The sequence below is a fragment of the Lipotes vexillifer genome, unplaced genomic scaffold (assembly GCF_000442215.2).
Source record: "Lipotes vexillifer unplaced genomic scaffold, Lipotes_vexillifer_v1.1 scaffold1029, whole genome shotgun sequence".
Taxonomy (NCBI): domain Eukaryota; kingdom Metazoa; phylum Chordata; class Mammalia; order Artiodactyla; family Lipotidae; genus Lipotes; species Lipotes vexillifer.
This window is the reverse complement of record NW_006789305.1, coordinates 990631-998637: the sequence shown is the minus strand read 5'-3', so window position 1 is coordinate 998637 and position 8007 is coordinate 990631.

Here is an 8007-nt window from a genome sequence, read left to right as displayed (position 1 = left end):
TTTTCTCTGCTACCCTACTACCTCTGGCCCTTCAAAACTCCTCCCACCATCAGCCCATGCAAATAGATGCCACAGGGGTCACCAGCCCACCATTTCTGCAACCTGGGTTGGCTCAGCCAGGACGGCTGTGTATTTATTAGATTTATGTGTATATTAGATTTAGCAACATCCTTCCTGAGATTCCCAGAATGCACTCAAAAAGGATGATGCTGCCATAAAGAGCAACTAAATGAAGTGGAAGACATGACAGGGTAAGAAGGCGGTGTCTATTGTCTGCCCAGTGACACAGACTTACTGCTGATTTAGCTCACAGGAACTTCAGGGCTCTTCGAGCTTAATAATACTTTGGTTACAGCATATGAGGCACATGTGATAAATCATATGCTATTCACAATTAAAGCTGTGGCTTTCTAAAATAAATCACCACCGGCAGCGATCCCCACCTCACTTGCCTGCGCATTCACCCGTCCTCCGACGTAGAATGGGTACTTAGCTCAGTCGCCTAATTAGGTTAACATGTGTTTTAAATGAACTTGGCTTCTATAACCTGTGGTAAAGATCATACCTGAGATTTATAAAACTCAAATAGAAAATTTGGGGTTTGGCTTTGTGTTGATTCAAATCTATTTAGCAGACTGTAAATTTAGTCATTTGGTAAGAAGGATGAATGCAATAAGTTGCTCTCACCCAGGCTGGTTTCTTTAGACCCTGGAGTTGGATGTCCCTACATTTTAATTGAGTTGGCTAGTTTCCAGGCCACTGTGATAAATAGGATAACATTTCAGAGTATTACTGTGACTGAGGAGATACTGTTTCTTGATGCCTAAGAGTAGGTGTGATTTTTTTTTTCTTTTAATAGGGAAAAGAATTTGACAGGAATGTGTGTATGAATGAGTGAGGGAGAACGTGTGTGTGCATGTGAGTATGTGTATTTGTGAGTCTGTGTCTGCACATATGTGACAGTGAGTTGAATGTGTATGTCTATCTGTGTGCCTGTGTGTGTGTGAGTGCTCGTATGTGTGTGCACAGTGGTGTGTGAATGTGTATATACATGTAAAAACATGCATATTTGTGTGAATGTGTGTATGACCTTGCATGAGAGAAAGAGAATAAATGCTTAGAGAACTTAAATCAAAGAGCTGACTGGCCTCAGCTGGATCAGTCAATGCTCCTTTCGGAATCCCCACAATCAAAGGCTTTGTCTTATCCCTCACATGCCTTTGACTCGGCTCCTTTTCTTGGAAGGAGAACGGAGTCTGCTTGATCTCAGAGTGCTCCTAGGTATGTGTTACTCTCAGGGCTCTTTAACAGACAGGAAACAAGTGGCTTTCCCCGCTCCCCCCGCCCTCCCCATGGATTAGTCTGGTTTCACATCAATCTTTACACTAAACCCTGCATCCTTCATCCCTAGAATAAACCAACAAACAAAGCTGGTTTCCACTACCTCTGTGTCTGGTCAGCCCTGACACTGAGAAAGTTTAGAAGAAAAGAAGGAAGTGAAAAAGGGACTAACATTTCCTATTTATTATTTGACAGGCACCAAGTTTGCCACTTTATAGGTGAAGAAATGAGGCTGGATGAAGTTAAGTGCCTTAAGTGCCTGAGATTAAAATCCAGACTATATCCTTTCCACTAACCACATTGCCTTGCAACACCTTGCGGGAGACTCAGGGATTTTTTACTTTGTGCCCCAAAATCTTGGCCAACACTTTGGTTAGATCAAATGGAGCTCAAATGATCATAAAGATCTTCAAAAAAAAAAAAAAGGGAAGGAGAGAACTTAAAAAAAGCAAGCTCACAGACTCTTCCTCTGCAAAAATTGTGAAAAACCAGAAAAAACTACAATAACAAATCAACTCACCCATACCAAATAAACAATGGTGTGGTTACAAATTCATGCCACAAACTTCAAAATTAGATGGCCAAAGAAAGAAATGGAAGATTCTGGTGCAGCTCAGTGAGTCAGAGTTGTTACTGGGGAAAGAATGGGAGTCAACAGAATCCTGAGAGTCGTCTGATCCCCTCTCAGTCTGTACAAAAGTGGTCTGAGGGAGTGAAGAGGAAAAGCACAAAGTATCACAGAAAGAGTGGAGGAGACACACCAGCCTAAGAGAACAAGGAAGAGAGGAGTCAGAACAATCATAACCACACACACACTAGTTATTCCTGCAACAAATAGGAACTTAGCATTCTTGAAGACAAAAAAGAAAATAAATGAGACAAGATGCTTAGGGGATCAGGAAGCCAGTCAGAAGAGCACAGGGACTGAGGCAAAGTTCCTCTCCTGGTGTGGGAACTATTGACACAGAGCTGACCTCACAGACACCTTCCCCTTTCCTCATCTGGCTTCTCACTTGGGAGGGGAGGTGGAAAGCGATTCTCAGGTAGATAGGCGAGTGAAGTGGGGAGTGAACGATTTGGGGCTGACATTGAAGTGCAAGCTCTGGGACTCCCCCCACAAGTGACAGCCTACCCTCGCTGGGTGGAGCAGAGCCTGGGAACAGATTTTTAATAACAACAACAAAAAAAGGAGTTAAGAGTCGAGATTTGTTAACAGGATAAAAAAACGTTTTTCCTAAAGGCCAAGCATTCATGTATCACAGACTTAATTTTTGTCCCATTCAGGTGCCATCTGTTCTATTATATGCTTAATATTTTCTTTAAATCAACTTACTTTTTTAACCTAAGAAATTTATTTTAAAAGGAAACTTTATGTTGCCTCAGTAAGTTGAAAACCAATATAACTTGGCAAAATAGAATAAAATAAAATAATGAAAATAAACTAACATGATTAAATTCTAGCTCTACATTGTTGCCTCTTAAAGGTGCCGAACCTTAAGACATACTCTCTCTTTGTTAAAAGGAAGAGTAGGTATGTTTGGAAACATGTTGAAAATATACTAGTATTGAATTGAGACTTTCTTCTTGATTTAAACAGAACTGAAAGAGAATAAAAAGGAAATAACTTTCCACTATGTGATTCAGTATTATTTAATTCTAGCTCCATGTACCAATTGGGAAAAGGTGACAGAAAGGAAAAGGCTTGATATAACAATAAATGCAAAGCAAAAAGACTGGGAGAGCAAAGCAATTAGAGAAACAATATTTGATAGTACCCATAAACTCTCTCTCTCTCTCTCTCTCTGTTTTTTTTTTTTGGCAGAGTACTTGAGGTTAAAATCCATCAACCAAAATTAGGAGTGACAAAATCAGGAGTTGAGGGGATGTGGTAAAAAAAATCTCATGGTACACATTTTACCACTTAAAAATGTAACTAAGACTAAATAATCTTGGGATTTTTTTTGAAATAGCTAGAGTCAATGAAGACATTCTAAAAGTGAAATACATAATTGAGAAACTTTAATTCTTAAACTTTCCCTCTTTTTTTTCATAACTATAGGGGGATTTTTTTTCAGTTATCTACTGTTGCATAACAAGCTATCTCAAAACTTAGTGGCTTAAAACACAACAATCATGTGTTTGAGCACAATTTGGCAATTTGGGCAGAGCTCAGAGTAGGGACAGTTTATCTCTACTACCCCTGGTGTCAACTGGGGCTGGAGGAGTCACTTCCAAGATGGGGCCCTCATTTGGCTGGCAAAGTTGACGTTGGCTGTTGGCTGGGAGTTCACTTGTGGCTGTTGGCCAGGGGCCTCAGTCTTCCTTCTTGTTGGCCTTGCTGTGTAGCTGCTTGGGCTTCCTTGCGGCATGGTGGCTGGATTCCAAGAAGAAGGAAGTAGAAGCTGCTAGTTCTCTGAAAGGCTAGGCTCAGAATTGGAAGAGCATCACTTCCGAAGTATTCTATTGGTCAAAGAAGTCACAGGCCAAGCTCAGATTCATGGCCATGGAGAAGTAGTGGGAGGAGTGACAAAGAAATTGTGACCATTTGCCACTGTATCTTTCACTACATATTTCTTGTGGTAGGGGATTTCCATTTTCACTTCAATTTCTTTTTCACGTTAACTTAAAAAATATTAAGTTTGATACTTTTACAAAAATGAACATATAGACTATATATATTACACCACTTTTGAAAAATCATTTACATCTATCTACGCTTCTATCTGAATACATGCACAAAGAGATGTAGAGAATAATGTTTAACAATATTAATGATACTTATATCTAAATAATAGTATTTAGGATGATTAAAATATTTTTTCTTTTGTGTACAGTCCGATTTTGTTGAAATTTCTTATATGTATTATTTTTTGTTTTCTTTTTGTTTTTTAAAGACTATTTTTCAGAGCAGTTTTAGGTAGGTTCCCAGCAAAGTTGAGAGGAAGGTACAGAGATTTTTATAAAACCATAAAGTCATTATCTTAATAAAACCTAGAAGGAAGCAAGTTGTTAGAAAATAAATTTGCCCCTAGTCACATAGGCAACACTCACAATGTCAGTGAGTTGGAGGTGTCCTTGTGGACCACTGAGTGCCACTTTATTGTGCAGAAGAAGAAAACGAGGTTCAGAAGGCGACTTGCTCAGGCTCACATGTCTAACATTCAGGCAGGTATGTGGTAGGCTAACTGAGTGACCGTTATTGAGTTTGTGTCACATCCTTTTCCAAAATGTGAAGGAGCGAATTGACCTGGGTTTTATCTAATATGAATCTATGCATTTGGATATAACACATGGAGCAATAAACATGTTGTGTTTGCGATAAGAACAGGGGAAGAATTCAGTTACCAGCTTGATTTCTGGGCACCTTTGCAAAAACTTAGAAAGGATTTCTATTTAAGTTCCTTTTCTGGAGGTCCCCTTAATGAATGACCCATTCAGAGAGGTGGTCTACCTGTGGCCTGAAAATCTCTGTGACACACAAAAGGACATTCCCAGGGTGAAGAACTTAAAAGTCCCTTTGAAAATGGAAGGCACTGAGGTGGGAGGTCTGGCCAGACACTGCTGTCGGTCCAGACAAAGGGAAAGCACATTTCAGGGACATCACGGAAGGAGAGCAGAGTGTATCCATCTGGCTCCATGTTGCAAATTGCCGCTGCTCTTCCTTCTTCTGTCATTGAACGAATCGCTCCTTGGGTTTTGCTGATAATTTCTGCAAATTAATGGAAAACAGAATATCTGGGGCTCCTGCTGAGGCTGGTTGTAGGGAGGACCATGATGAACTCCCACCCTCTCGGGCCTCTTACTTGCTGGGGCTCCCAAGGAGGCTTTTCCTTGCCCAACAGGATTTGGCCTTCCAGGCCTGGTCCAGCCTGCCCTTGCCTTTGCGGTGCCACGCCTGTCTCCACATGTGTGGTCTTGGTCAGCTCTGCTCTTTACTGAGGGGCGCAATGCCGAGTTCATTTACACTAAATCTCCCCTGACATTCTGCTGAAGTTACTATTTCCCAGCATCCAGCAGCTCTCTGGTGACCTTAATGGGAAGGGAGTCAACCTTCAGCAAATCTCTTTTTGAGGAGAGAGGAACAGGACCATGAAACTGGCAACAAATAAAGACTCAGCAAATGAGTGCAGCGAGGATGGAAACCGGCTGTTTTGTCCAATTGCATCAAGAAATAAAAACGGGGCTTCCCTGGTGGCGCAGTGGTTGAGAGTCCGCCTGCCGATGCAGGGGACACGGGTTCGCGCCCCGGTCTGGGAGGATCCCACATGCCGCGGAGCGGCTGGGCCCGTGGGCCATGGCCGCTGGGCCTGCGCGTCCGGGGCTCCGCAGTGGGAGAGGCCACAACAGTGAGAGGCCCGCGCACAGCAAAAAAAAAAAAAAAAAAGAAATAAAAACGTCCGTGAATCTATCTTGTCCGATTTGGTTGCCGATCATTTTAGAGGACATTTCCCTGGAAAGGCTAATTCTCCTGCTTTCATTCTTGCTTCTTTCTGCCACCACAAGAGGGATTGAGAGGTCTGGCTCTGTAATCTTTCCATCTCTCCCAGCTTCCTCCAATGAATGGCAGAGGTTACTTCAGGAGCTAATATGCTGTCTTTGGAAAAGTCCTGCCTCATTCAGAACATGTTTGAGAAGGCTGACAAGGAAACATGATTAGCAGGGGTATTGTATAGTTCAGGAAACAACCCATCCTTTCAACAAGTAACATTTCAGACACTTTAATTGAGCACATTTTATGTACCAGGTATTGTATTTGGCGCAGGGCCACAGCTCCAAACAGAGCAGGGAGGTGTGGAGAGCTTACGGCACTGGGGGAATTATAAGTAGCTCTGAATAGCTAGAAGAAGGCTGCATACGATTTTTAAAATTGTTTTCCAAGATGAAAAAGAGAAAAACATTTTTCCTCATGGAGTTCCCATTTTAATGAAAAGGACAGCGAAGGAAACAACCTTTATGTTCTTTAATAAAAGTAGGTGCGATGCTTTGGGAGCTGAGAAGAAAGAAGGACTGAATTAAATCAGTTGTGGTGGGGAGCTGGGGGTTGGGGGGAGGGCAGGGAGGATGGCGGAGGCCAGAGAGGGTTTCAGAGCACAGACGAAAACTGAACTGAGTGTAGATGGGTGAGTAGATTTTTCTCAAGAAAACAATGGCTAAGAGGGAACTCTAGACAGTGGAAGCAGGACGTGCAAATACTGAAATGTATGAGGAAACATGGCTGTGGGGAAATCGCAGATGTAATGCAATGGTTCTGAACAGCCAGTATATAGATTGTGGATCCCAAAATATCTCATGTGTCATTGGGCGGTAAAAGCCTTGGCTCTGGGGTCAGCACTGAGTTCACACCTGACCCAACAGTGGGGTAGCTGAATGATCTTGGGCAAGTCTCTGGGACTTAGTTTCATCCTTTAGAAAACGGTGACAATAATGTCCACATCACAGGTGTTGTAAGAAGTAAATGGATGCTCTAAAGTACGGGCATGTGCTAACCTCAAAGTGTGGCTTCCTCTCCCCCACTTCCCTTCCCTGGTTGTGCAGGGCACAGGTGGCTCCTGAGGAAGGGCTAGGCTGGGGGCAGACTTCCCCCCAGGGTCAGGCTGGGTCCAGGGCTGGGGCTGCAGGGAAGAGTCCAGGGGAGCAGAAAGGCAGTTGGACTGACCTTCCACCTGGGGCTTCGGGGGCTATGGATAGATCAACACCCACAGCCAATCCCAGCAACGATATCTCAGAGTTCCCCATGCTTATTTACTCTGGTGATATTCAGGGAACCCAGAGGGGAAGCGGCCAGCTCTTTAAGGCAATGTCACATTTTGAGGGGCACAGACTCTTCTGGAAGTCCCCCCAGACACAGGCACGCTCACACCAAAGCCTGCAGACAATTTCAGGGCGTTTGCAGACCCCTCTGAGGGACATCCTAGCCCCCAGGTAGCCTCTGATGATTTCACAAGCAGGGGAAGAACCGTCCCCCGGAGAGGCAGGCGTATTTCCTGACAGGACGACGCCTTCGCGGGTCGCAAATGCCCTTCCAGTCTCGCATTTCCCTGGACTCGGTCACCCGAGCGAGAGACGCAGCCAGAGAGCACCCGTTTCCCCGGCTTCTCATGCTGCCACCACTTAGCGTCTTTATTCGGTTTTCTGAGTTTCAGCAGTACACATTAGGTCATTGCAAGTGATTTCGCTTGTGCGCAGCAAGTGATGGCAGGAAGCCGCTGAGCCGCCGCAGCCCCACGCGGGTGTCCGCAGGCCATCGATCCATAGCAGCTCCAGGACCTGACCTCGCTTCATGGGGTCAGGCGCTGTGCTGGAAGGAGTTTTAATTAGAACACCGTAGTGCGTTTGTCTTCTAAAGCACATCAGGGATAAAATATTAAAAGGGCAAATACTCTTTTCCAAGAGAATGAGTTTTTCTGCCAGTGTATTTTATTGGAACAATAATCCTGACGAAATGAAAGGAACACCCAAGTCCTGCCAGGGCCCCGGCTTCTCATGCTGCCACCACTTAGCGTCTTTATTCGGTTTTCTGAGTTTCAGCAGTACACATTAGGTCATTGCAAGTGATTTCGCTTGTGCGCAGCAAGTGATGGCAGGAAGCCGCTGAGCCGCCGCAGCCCCACGCGGGTGTCCGCAGGCCATCGATCCATAGCAGCTCCAGGACCTGACCTCGCTTCA